Consider the following 14,165-nt stretch of genomic DNA (forward strand, 5'->3'; position numbering starts at 1 on the left):
GGCTTCGGGTTCCGTAGGAACTTCAAAGTTAAGCGAGTGTGCTCAAGAGCAATCCTAGGATGGGTGAACCACTGGGAAGTTCTCGTGTGAGTTCCCAAAAACAAAACCGTGAGGGTGTGGTGGGGGCCCAAAGCGGACAATATCGTGCTACGGTGGAATTGAGCCTGGGATGTGGTGGGGGCCCAAGGATGGGATGTGACACACACGCATACCCTATATGCAAAGAAAGGGAATTAGATGTGAGATCCACTCCATATCGAACTTCAATGATCCAAATCATCTATTTTTTAAGTCTCAATTTGTAGATCATCTTTACAAAAATTCAATTCATTATGAAACCATTTGCTTATTTAATTATCAAGATAAAATTTCATTGTTTCTTATATAACAAAGTATTCATTAATTTCTTTAAACCCAATTAGCTATCTTAAATATTTCCAATTTGGATAATATTTTGCAAGGGTGATCTATGAGATGTAACTTGAAAAATAGACGGTTCGGATTGTTAAAGTTCGATATGGTGTAGACCGCATAACTAATCCCCATTTTTATAAAAAAAAAAAAAAAGTGGGGATTCCTTCTCTTAAAGGCTTCCTATATATACAAACTTTATTAATTTCACAGTTCTCTCAATAATATTAATTGTAGGGTGAACTGCGAATTTAATTCCTGAATTATCACTTGAGTGAAAATTGAGTCCCTAAATTATTTTTTTTTTCCAGAAAAATCAGTCATTGAATTACAAAAATCTGTCAATTACATCATTAATATTATATTCGAAGCTACTATATTCAATTTTTCGTTAATTTAAGTTACGTTACTTGTATGTGATACACATTGGAAGGTAGATTGATATTTTTTTTATAAAGAAATAGTGTATGGAGTTAACTTTGGAGGATAAATTAGACGTTCGATTCGTAAACTATATGACATGTTAAGGGTTTATAAGCGAGAAAATGACGGTATTACACTCTAATGTATGTCAAGTGACTTAAGTTAACAAAAAATTGGATAAAATAGCTTTGAATATAATAGTAGGGATGAAATTTGCAATTTTTAGTGATTTTAAGGACTTATTTTACATAAAATAATAACTCAGAAACCTAATTTTAATTGAGATGATAGTTCAGAAGCTAAAACGACACTTCACCCTACTATAGAAGATTCATCATACTATTGAACTTAATTAGAAGATTCATCCATCCAGAACCGTATCCATGACCTAGCACTCAACATACATAGTGATCTGGTAAAATTTAACTTTTGAACCTTATTACCTTGTACTTTTCTGATGAGTACGGCTTTCGCTTTTCCCAGTAAATGGTTAGAATGGGATTCAAAACCTTAGTATGAGCATTCCGTTGGTTCATCAATGGTTTCTTGCTGTGATTAACAAGCCATGGAAAAAGTCTAGAGAATTCCGGTCTGCAAAAGATGAACATGGACGTGGAACTGACACTGCTAGCACTGCAGCTGATTCCTTAATGCACAATGTTAGCTACAAGGGCCTTGGTTACGCGACATCAACACTATGTTTGGATGAGAAAATTAATATTATTAAAGATTTTTAAAATGAAGGAATTTTATTTTCTAAAATTTGTAATTTTTATGTTTGGTTAACCTAAAAGAACAATGGAATTTGAATACGGAATTTGTTATTTTTAAACTCTTACTCAGAGAAATTGGAAATGACACCTACTTACATGGAATTTAAACTTGGGAATTGGAGGTTCCAAATACCATTTTTTTTTACACAGAAATTCTAAACTTCTATGTTTATGAATCCAAACAAGAGAATTTGTATATGTCAATTTATAAATTCTGACATTTGTCAAAATTTCAAGTTTATTTCCTTCACCCAAACAGTGTTAGAGGGGGTTCCTAAATGCTCGGATAGCCATTTACAAGGTGATGAGTGGATATTATACTGTATATTTTACCTTGTTCTTAAGTATAATTTATTGGTTATTTTGGTTGAATTTTGATACTTTGTTATATATTTTAATTGTATAACATGCGAATCTACTTTGAGCAAAAAGTAATCAAACAAAGGAATTTTGGAGTAATTCCAATTGGAGTGGATTTCTAAGTCTTTTAAGATAATGATGTCAAAATTGCAAAATTTAATTCAAAGTCGTTTGACTATGGTGAAGAAAAGAAGGCCCAATGCGCATATTTCCTAGATTAAAAGTAACTACACCTAGATTTTCATTTTGTACATTTTTCCTTGTATATTTCTTATAAATCTCTCATAGCTGCCATCTCCTTCACTAGCTCTTCTATATCTACCAATTCGGTCACACAGTTCTCTTCCATCTTTAGCAAACAAAAAAAAAAGAAAAATATACTCTCTATTCTAAACTTGGGGAGGGGTTAGCTATAATGCAAGTAAGGGGGGGAATTTGGTTTTAAATACGAAATTGCCATTTCTTACTCTCTTTTTTAATTATATAACTATGGGCTATAGTGTGAGTTTGTGGGTTTGGGTCTTACATGGCTTGTGGTGTGGATTTGTGGATTTGGCGTTGTGGTATTCTTTGGTTAGAGTAATGTCTTTGTCCATTTAAGTTGGTATTAGGTCTAGTACAATTAGTTATGGTCCATTTAAAAGGATCTAATTTCTTTTTAGGGTTAATGGTTTCATTAGTACGTCAAGTTCATTTTCATCAAATAGATAGTGAGTTGAATGCCATAATATGTAAGCACACTTAATTGTATTGTTGTAGAAAATTTATTTTTTAATATTGCTTTAATTTCATTTTGAGGAGAGAATAAATAAGATTTCTTTTTCTTATTTTTTTTCTTGCACAAGCATATGGTAGTATATTTTTTTTTATTTACCCAATAAATTTCTCCAATTGCAACGCGCGAGCATGAATACTTGTGACTGTTAAACTCATCATTAACTTTTCTCAATTATTTTTTTTACCAAATTCTAAACAAAATGAAAAGTTTTAACTGAACTAATAGACTCCAGGATTGATGTATGTACTTCTGAAGTTGAAGAACTGTTGCTTGGTTTGCATTCATCAAATTCAAAACTCACAAATTCTTACAAGGTATAGCAAACTGCACCTCACTCCCTCAATCTGCTAGCGAATCACTTAAAGCTGACTTAGTTACTACGTACCCTTAGAAAAAAAATAGTAATGCTAGGTAGACTAACATTTTAGACCAAATTTACAAGTCATATGATGAGACATCAATAGAAAATAAGCGCATTAATCAACACTTAAGTAATAATTCAATCATCAACAACCACGTCATATGATTTACAAAATTTAGTCTAAATAGTTGATCTCTCGAGCATTATCTTAAAGAAAAGCTCATTAATTGATTTGCCCTTGAAACTGACATTTAGTCTCATATTACCTTTTGAACCTAGTTTTGCCTCACTTTACCCTTAAAATTGACATCTTTGTCTCATTTAGTCTCCTAAACCTGATTTAGTCTTAGTTCAGCATATTTTTGTCAAATAGACATTAAATCAAAGAGACATTGTTGACACTCTTTTATCTCCAACCTTCCACTAAAACAATCCCATTTCCAGTTTTTTGCAACAATAGTTCAAATCCAAGAGCTTTTCTCCTTAGTTTACATACCCAGGGACTTTCTCCAAGGTTATGACAAATTGTCATCGTCGCCAAGAAGATTAGTTGTGAATTGAACTCAAGGACTGGATTCACAAGCATGGGCTTATCTTTGGTTCTATCAAAAGTGAAATGTCTATACTACCCTTTAACTTAGTGTTTATTTGACAGAATGGATGAAGGAGTGAATTGAGACTAAATAAGATGAAAATGGCAATTTCAAAGGGTAAAGTGAGGCAAAACTAGTTTCAAGGGGTTAAATGAGACTAAATGATAATTTTAGAGGGCAAATCAATTAATATGCCCAAAAAAAAATCAGCATAACAGAACTACCATTTATGTACTACTGATGATTTTTTCATTTCCATTGGATGCTATGTTGTAGAAGAACTACAGTAGTTTTCGTCGAATCAGTTATCCAACTACATATTTCTCAACTACAAGCGACTTACTTTTCAGAGAGGAAACATAATGCTGGGTATATTTAACGAAACAGCATGGCTTTTATCTTTAAAGGAGAAAATTAAGAACAAGGAAAGAGCGAAAGCTAAATTAATAAACCCTACTAAGTTACTAATTAACAAGGAATAAACCACCAAATTGTAGAGGATAAGATTATTGCCATGAAACCATGCATTTTCCATCTCCAAAAGCTTTCTTTCTTCTCTCAAGTTTTCAATTTGCCTCGACACGTCGTGAACCAATTTGGAACCTTTGGGGAACACCTGAAAACAAACAACGAAGAACTTACAAAAAGCTTATGAGAATACTTGAAAGTACTTAAAACATAATTTTTTTTAATTTTTTTCAAACTTATATTTGGTGTCAATATGAACCATGAATCATTCTTGCCCTAATGTGGCCGAGCGACGCCAGAATTCCAATTTGTATGACATGATGAATATATACATGATAACATTTAGGGAGGTTATTTACAGAGACAAAACCATTGGTTGTGTAGACTTGGCTAGGTTTAATCATGGAGTACCAAGCAGAATACTTTGCTAGGAAGGCCCTTATGTATGAGATCTCAATTATAACAGAAATATCACCATGCTTACTTCCCATTTGATTAAGCATAGCGAAACTCTTCCAACTGAATTATATTTCTACCCTGTGGATTTCACATAGTTCTCTATAGTTCCTCGGGGTAAAACTGTAACATCCCACATGGTCAAGGGGTGTGGATCCTATAAGCCTTATATGTATATTCTCATCTCTACCTAGCACGAGGCTTTTTGGGAGCTCACTGGCTTCGGATTCCATCGGAACTCCGAAGTTAAGCGAGTTTGGGTGAGAGCATTCCCAGGATGGGTGACCCACTGGGAAGTTCTCGTGCGAATTCTAGAAAAAAAACCGTGAGGGTGTGGTCGGGGCCAAAAGCGGACAATATCGTGCTACAGCGGAGTCGAGCCCGGAATATGACAAAAAACCCTGTGGAATTCTATGTATTTTGCGTCTGGATTTATTTGTATTTGAAAGTCATCATTGATGCTAAAGTGATCAATATAAGTACAACAAAACCCCCCACACGATTACTATAAACCTGGCCGAATTGTTTAATTAGAGACTGTTTGGTACTCTACTTGAATTCAACTTTTTTAACTCAAAAACATTTTTCAAGTTTTAGGGCTTAAAAACTTGTTTGGTATGACTATTTTTAAAAACTGAACTCAAGAATAACTTTTTTTTTTTAAAAAAGGCATATTCTCTAAAAACACTAAAAGTGAGTTTTTTTAGCTTTTAAGGGTTTATTTGGTCTCCTATTAAAAAAAATTCATCATTGTGCAAAACCCTTCTTAAAAACATGTCTTAAGAACAATTTTCTTTAAAATTCAAAAACTAGTTTGGTATGAAATTCACAATTGTTTTTAAAGAAAAAAAAACTCATCCTATAGTGTGAACTTCTAAATTCAAAGAGAGAAAAATGAGAGAGGTTAGAGAGGAAAATGAAAGGGAAGGAAAGAAAGGGAAGAGAAAGAAATAGGAGAGTGGATCGGAGGAGAGAGAGAGAGAGAAATATGAGAGGATGTGAGAGGATCGAAGAAGAGAGAAGATTGGAGGAATGGGAGCAGGGCCGGTCCTCAGTTTTTGGATGCCCAGTGCGAAAACTCAAAATGTGCCCTTTTTTAATACTGAAATATATGTTTTAAAAAAAATATTTAACGAGGGTTGGAACCCAGTCGAAGCTGGGGGGCTAAGCCCTCACGCCCAAATTATATTACTTGAGAAAATAGGACATAGTACCTAAACTCCGACAATCAAAAATACAATCATATACAACCATTCCTAGGAAAGCTCCTTGAAATTTCAACCTTTAAGAAAATGTCTTCTAGCATTTTTTGAAACAAAATCATCAATTATATCATCATACTCCAAGTCTTCAATCTCATCCTTTTCAATGCATAAGATTGCTAATCCATTTAGCCTATCTTGAGTCATAGTGGTCCGCAAGTAAGATTTTAATAATTTCAATTTTGAAAAACTTCTTTCTGCAGATGCCACAGTCACAGGTACAGTCAACAGTACACGATAAGCAATCAAGACAATAGGACACATGTCAGTTTCTTTTACAAAGTTTGCTATTTCCATGGATGTCCAAGGGTTATTAGAGAGAAATGCTTCTTCAGGTAACATCATTTGCAACACCTGTAATTCAGAACACAAGTCGGCTCCATCTACATCCATGGTATTTCCATGTTTCAAATGTGCTTCAAGATTCATACAATTTTCTTTTAGCTGTTGATCATCCAATGAAATTAACTTCGGTGCATCAAACAAGAAGCCAGAAATAGATTCAAAAGTCTTTAACTAGAGAGTTGTTTCCTAAAAGACATGGCTTCGATAATTTGTTTGCAAAAATTACCTACACATGATATAACAAAAATTTCCTATCAAAATTATCATTCCAACAAATATTATATATTATAAAAATACGAACATATAGTCTAACATATTATAAAAATTAAACCTAAAAATTGGGTTTGAAATGAAATAAAATAATTCAATTCATCAACAACAACAATTCTATACATAAATTATCATATAATTCTATGTCATTTGCAAAATTTTATATTAAATTATGAATTGATAATTCAAATTTTAAAAATTAGTTTACCTCAAAACTCAAAAGGGTTGTTGGTGAGTGAATGCTTTTGGCACTTGCACTTGCAGTAACCAATGAATGGTGATGGGCTTGGCGCTGCTGAGGAGGAGGGACAGGTTCTGTGCAGCTGAAAAGGGAGCAGAGGGTCTGACGGCAGGGAGGGAAATGGGGAGAACATGGGGGGATATCAGGAAAGGGGGAGTGGGAATATGGGAATAGGGTTAGTGGGGACCGAGTGGTCCTTTGATGTTGTTTTGTATTACTTTTTTTTTTATTTGTCATGTCCTAGACCAAGTGGTCCTTTTATAACATATCTTGGGCTCTTGCCCTCCAGCCCCTATCTGGGCTTTGGACTTTTTTTTTTTAATACTTAGTTATTTGGGTTATTTTTGTTGGTGCCCCCTTTAGTTTTGGGCCCTGGACAGTTGCCCCTGTGGCACTGGGCCTGGGCCGGGCCTGAATGGGAGAAATGATAAAGATAAAATATAAGGGATTAGGTGTGAGAGAAAAAGGAAGAGAGAAAGAGTGATCTTTAAAGTTAAAAACTCTGAAAAAACACTTTTGGTGTTTTTAAGAAATAGGCTAATTCTTAAGTTAATTTTGAGTCCAGTTTTTTAAAAGAATCATACCAAACACGTTTTTAACACTTAAAACTTAAAAACTGTTTTTGAGTTTAAAAAGTTGGATTCAAATAGAATACCAAACAAACCCTAAACCATTTTTTAGTACAATGATATATTTTACACTAAGGGGAGAGAGAGTTCGGCTAAACCACACAATGGGCAACCCAATTTGGTATCGAATTCGCCATCCATGAGATTCAAACTGAAGACCTCTCACTCACAAGTGAAGAGCAATACCACCAAACCGTAGTTTTTAAACTTAAAACCCACTCATTTCTTTTCTCTTTCTCCTCCCCTCTTACTTCGAATCTGTCTCTCTTTTCTTCTTTCTCTCTCCTCCAATTCCTTCTTTTTTTCTTTCCTCCTTTCTCCTCGTTCTCCCTCTCCTGCGATCCCCTTTCTTTGGATCTCTTTGTCCAATTTAAGAGTCATAAAGAAAATTGTTTTCAAGAGACATTTTTAAGAAAGTATGGAGAAATGATGAATATTTTTTATAGGATACCAAATGGGGTCCATAACAACTTTTCCCCTGCAACACCACTAAAACCTTTGAATCTTGTTTTCAATTTCTTTAAGAAGAATATTTTTGCTTCTTGGAATGAATTAATCAATCACGGAATCATGTCTCTCCCATACTATGTGTTCACATATATATAGACATATAAATTTCGTTGCATACAAATGATGCATCATAAAGCTCTACGTGACATATAACTCATCATAAATGGACAAGTAACCAATAACATGTGGCACAAATCAAGCAAAGGAAAAATAAAACTTCTCCAAAACTCGGCAAAAGGGGGAAGAAATCCTTAAAATCGGCAAGGGGCCCAAAATCTCACAAAACCAGAAAGAAAGCCAAAGCATCTTCATAAAACAAGCAAATATTGAAGATTGCTCACAAAATAAGCAACAAGGACTATAAATTTCTGCCAACATAGGGGAAAGTGGCTGAAATAAAGACACAAAACATGCCTAAATTCTCCCATGGACGAATCAAGACACAAATCAAGGCCAAATCCATCCAAGGCATGGCTTTGGAAGTCTATAAATACAAGGACCTAAGACACACAAATGGGTCGAAAAATTACACATTGAGAAGAACCTCTGCACAAATTTTTAAAGACTAATACACTGCCAAAGCTCTATTTGAAGAACGCGCAACCAAAGCCGAAGCTTGCTTTCGACCAAAGCTAAAGCATTCACTTGAAAAATCAACAAGCACTTGTGCCGATTCTTTCAAGACTTTGTCGCAAGCTCAAAACTTGCAACGATGTTTGTTTCAAGATCAAGTCGTCAAGACCATTGAATCAACGAAGTCCTACATCAATTCTACCTTTACCACAGCTTTGAGGTGAAAACCATCCAAGCTTTGTTTAAAGCTCAAAACTTGAAGCAATCGTTCAACCGTTCATCTGAGATCAAGTCATCGCAATCCTTGGATCAACAACCTATACATCTACATCAAATTTGAAGATTGAATCAGAGGAAAATTGTAAACAGAGATTGTAACCTACAAATTCATCAATACAAATATACTTTATACACGTGTTCTCGTTTCATTTGTTATAGAGTTTTCGTGTTTACAAATTTGGCACGCCCAGTGCGACATCTTTGCCTCTCATCTCTGTCTTCAAATCCACAAGAAACATACATGGCATCAAGAAAGGATTAAGCTATTCCCATAACCAACGCGAAGAATAAGAACGTCTTTGTCGCAAGTGGTGGCGCTTTAGGCATCATAACCCGAAGCAAGGCAATATCCCTATTTGACGTATCTTCCACCCTTACATCAACCCTGCCAAAGGAGCAAGAGCACCTGATGCACGAGCCTGTGATCACTCTGGCCTCTTTAAGGGCGCAGAGGGAAGAAAGCCCAAGAAGGTACTTCGAGTTGTTGACTTTTGATGCCGACTCGAGCAACAGCTCATATCCCATAGCCATGCAAGTCATGACTATTGGTGAAACTTTAATCGAAGAGCAGCTGGCACAAATGAGTGAAGCAATCGCAAGGCTGACAAGAACCATGGAGGAAAAGGACTTGCAGATTGCTACACTTGTTAATCGTCTGGAGGCACAACATGACGAAAAAGCTGACCACGACCTAAAGGTTAATCTAAAAAAGAAATAAATTGACGAAGATAATGAGCCTCCGATAGAAAAAGCCAAGGAGAAGTTGGACCAAGTAACAACGCTCATGGGATCTCTCTTTATCTAGTAGCTGCAGGAGATGATCACTAGCACGATCAAGGCGTAATATGAAGGAAGCTCACATGACTCCATGTTGTACTCAAAACCCTACTCCAAAAAGATTAACGCCTTGAGGATGCCAAAGGGGCTATCAGCCGCCTAAATTTATGTAATTCGATGGAAAAGGCAATCCTAAACAACATATTGCCCATTTCATTGAAACCTACAACAATGCTGGGACGGAGGGAGACTACCTTGTCAAGCAGTTCGTGTGCTCGCTGAAGAGTAACGCCTTTGAATGGTACACTGACCTCGAGCCTGAGTCCATCAACAGTTAGGACCAGCTTGAAAGGGAATTCCTTAACCGCTTCTATAGCATCCGTCGCACTGTAAGCATGCTGGAGCTGACAAGTACGAAGCAGTGGAAGATGAACTTGTCGTCGACTACATCAATAGATGGCGTTTATTCAGTTTAGATTGCAAAGATTGGCTTTTTGAAACCTTTACCATTGAGATGTATGTTCAAGGCATGCACTGGGGGTTACATTACATCCTCAAAGGCATAAACCTGAGAACATTTGAGGAGCTGGCAACTCGTTCCCACGATGTGGAGCTAAGTATTGCCAATCATAGAAAAAAGGAGCCGATCACCAACTTAAAAAAGGAAAATTTGTTCACCCCAAAGGTAGACAAGACTGGGAAGAAGCCCGCCAAGGAAGCTTTTACCGTCAATACTACCCCTAGCAAAACCTCTTATGCGTCTGTCAAGATCTCCTCCAAGAACAAAGTGAACGAAGATGAGGAGGCGAGCCTTCTCCCACCCAAGATAGGTACAAAAACACCTTGAGGGAGTTGGAGCAGAAGGCATACCCTTTTCCTGACTCTGACGTGGCTGCAATGTTAGATGACTTGCTGGAAAAGAAGGTGATCGAGCTACTCGAATGCAAACGCTCCGAAGAGATGAATCGCGTTACTGGTCTTAGATACTACAAATACCATCATATTGTGAGTCATCCTGTTGGCAAGTACTTCGTCTTCAATGAGCTTATCATGAAGCTAGCACAACAAGGCCGCAACACACACTACTACGACCTTGAAGACACGGTCGCAACACACACTACTACGATCGTGTTTGGATCCTTCGATCTCGTGCCTCTCTAAGTAATGCATGCCCATTCTCATCTATGCTCAAGCTACACGACACCTTCTGCACAACCATCGCTGGGGGCAAGCAACCAAAATGTACGTACCGATGATGAAGAAGGGTGGACATTGGTGACCTATAAAAAGACAAGGAAGCCAAAACCACAAGCCACAACGCCAAGGGTGGAACAATGGAGAAAGCACCAGCGCCGTAATAATAGAAAGCCCAAGAAAGACGTAAAAGTTGCTAAGCTAACGTATGCTAGGGAACCTATGGAGCAAGAGCCACTTATTCCCGAAGGTAAAGCTATCGTTGTTAAGCAAGAGAAGACTTGTACATCCAAACAAGGCCTGCCAACATACTTTAGCATCGAGGAAGCACTACAATTGCTCAAGGAGATGCAAATATCACTAGTAGCGGTCTTGGCGAGTCTCGATGACCATAAAGTGCAAGAAAGCAAGGACGAAGGCTTGAAGCTTTAGCCATATGAATATGCCATATACTGACGTAATCAACTTCACTGACGAAAACTTGTTACTAGGGTTAAGGCCTTGCAACCGTCATCTCTTTGTTTCTGGGTACGTGAGAGAGAACAAAATCACCCGCATGCTTGTGGATGGTGGGTTGGCCATAAACGTCATGCCAAAGTCAACAATGACCGCAATCGGCATCAAGGTGGATGAACTATCCATAAGCCGCATCTTAATCCAAGGTTTTAACCATGGAGGACAAATAGCGATGGGCATGATTCAAGTTGAGATGACCATTGGCGAATTCAAATCAAGCATGTTATTCCACATGATTGATGCAAGAACTTCTTACAACTTGCTCTTAGGAAAGCCTTGGAACCACGAGAATGGTGTAGTGTCGTCCACCCTCCACCAATGCCTAAAGTTCTAGCGAGAAATGGTAAAGGTGATACAAGGCGACACCAAGCCATTCACCGAAGTCGAATCACACTTCGCGAATGGTAAGTTCAACATGGATAAAGACATAGTGCCCGAAGCTCTTCCAAAAGAGATCACATCCACAAGTAAATCAGCACCTAAAAAGTAAGAGTGGCAAGCCATGCCTAAGAAGCAAGAAAAGGAAGTCGTGCCATCTTCAAGCAAAAATAATGATGAGCCTGCTAAGCCTATAACAACCAAACGGAGTGGGACGTCCTCAAAATGACTGAACACACTCATCTTCCGATGCATCCCAATGTCGAGAAGAAAGAATGGGCAATCCCCATTCGAAACTAAAATAAGCAAAGCCAACACATAACTGGACAAGGACGATGTAAAGTTGCTCAAGACAAATGCAGTTTTACCTCTGACACAGCTAGGCGACGCTAAAGTTTCAAAACCATTGCAAGGTTTCGTAAAACCCCTGCCAAAGGGGGCGGAACCAAGCTCTATTCCAACCAAGAGAAATGAAGAAGGTTTCGACCCAAACCCCTACAAACTCATGTCAAAGGCTGGATACGATTTCACCTCCTCTTCAAATCTTAGAAAGAATAATGCAAACACCGTCAACGACCAAAACTGTGACCTCACCGAGACTCAAAAGAAGTTGAAAGAGCATGGTTATGGAGTTGACAACCACAATGCTCGACTTGGCTTCACACCAAATACACCCGTGAAGATTTCAAGCAAAGTAAAAAACGTTAGCACTCAACACATCAGTGTGAGCATTGAACAAAATCAAGATGAGCCTAAACCTGCCCTTAAAACGTCATTCTTCAATAGGCTGGATCGTTCAAAACCACGAATTTTGGCACTTGATCGCATTGGTACTCAAGACCGAACTTCCATCTTCAAACGGCTTAACATGTCAACGTTCTAAAGCTCTGTTTTTTAAAAGTTGTCAAAACCTAAGAAATAAAGCAACACGGTTAGCTCTCCTCCACGACGGTAGGACTTGGAAAGACTTGGAGAAACCAAGAAGCCTATTAGAAAGAGGAAGACAACACCAAAGAAAGAAAAGCTTGACAGTTTAGCAAAAAAAAGACGACATTCGAAGTTGGCCAATCTTCACGCTAACAAGCCCAAGAGGATAGGACTGAAGAGAAGGTCCAAGACGTATTCCACATCATAATCCAAGAAGACAAAGAAGATGAAATCCCCGAGAAGGACATCACTGCTGCACCACAACAACAACTCGATGAGGGGTCTCAAGGAGCTCAACTTAGGCACAAACGAAGAATCGAAGCCTATTTTTGTAAGTGCATTACTAAGTACGGACGAGATAGAGGAGTACTATTAACTGCTATTGGAGTACAAAGACATCTTTGCTTAGACTTACAAAGAAATGCCCGGTTTTGACCTTACCATCGCCGTACATCATCTTGCGGTCAAGCCTAAGACACGACCGATAAAGCAAACCCAAAGACACTATTAATCCGAGCTCATTCGAGAGATCCAATACCCTAAATGGATTTCCAACATCATCATTGTCCTTAAGAAATCTAGACAAATACGTCTTTATGTAGACTTCTGCGACCTTAATGATGCTTACTCGAATGATAAGTTTACTTTGCCCATCATTGAAATCATGGTGGACGTAACCACTAGCCATGAGGCATGGACGGCTCCACTGGATACAACCAAATTCCCATGGCTCCTGAAGACGAGGAACTAACAGCTTTCCATACTCCAAAAGGTATATACTACTACAAGGTAATTCCTTTTAGCTTGAAGAACGCTGGGGCTACATATCAACGTACAATGCAGAAAATTTTCAATAACATGCTACACAAAAATGTAGAATGTTACATAGACGATGTAGTTGTCAAGACCAAAAAGAGATCTGATCACTTGAAAGATTTACAAATGGTGTTTGATAAACTACGACATTACAACCTCAAAATGAACCCATTAAAGTGTGCATTTGGCATCACTTCTGGGAAGTTCTTTGGCTTTATTGTCAAGCACCGTGGCATTTAAGTGGACCAATCAAAGATCAAGGCCATTCAAAGCATGCCTGAGCCAAGAAACTTACACGAGTTGAAACGTCTATAAGGACGGCTAGCCTTCATCAGACGCTTTATCTCCAACCTTGCTGAATGTTGTCAACCCTTCAGTTGACTCATGAAGAAAGACGTTCCATTCATATGGGATGACGCATGCCTCAATGCCTTCGAGAGCATAAAACGGTACCTAGCAAGCTTACTTGTCTTAGGAGCACTTGGAAAGCCACTCATCCTATACATTGCCACACAAGAGGGTTTCATTGGATCACTCTTGGCATAAGAAAATGAAGACCAAAATGAAATAACACTCTACTACCTAAGTAAAATTCTCATTAGCGCCGACCTTAACTATTCATCGATCGAGAAGATATGCCTTGCCCTCGTCTTTGCCGTCCAAAAGCTAAGACACTACATGCATGCTTACACCATCCACTTTTTAGATAAAGTTGACTCGATCAAATATGTCATGTCCAAACCATTTTTGACAAGGCGACTAGTGAAATGGGCGTTGCTTCTCAATCAATAAGAGAACATCTACGTCCCAACTAAAGCCGTCAAG

The sequence above is a fragment of the Malus sylvestris genome, chromosome 2, assembly GCF_916048215.2.
Source record: "Malus sylvestris chromosome 2, drMalSylv7.2, whole genome shotgun sequence".
In the NCBI taxonomy this organism is placed as follows: Eukaryota; Viridiplantae; Streptophyta; class Magnoliopsida; order Rosales; family Rosaceae; genus Malus; species Malus sylvestris.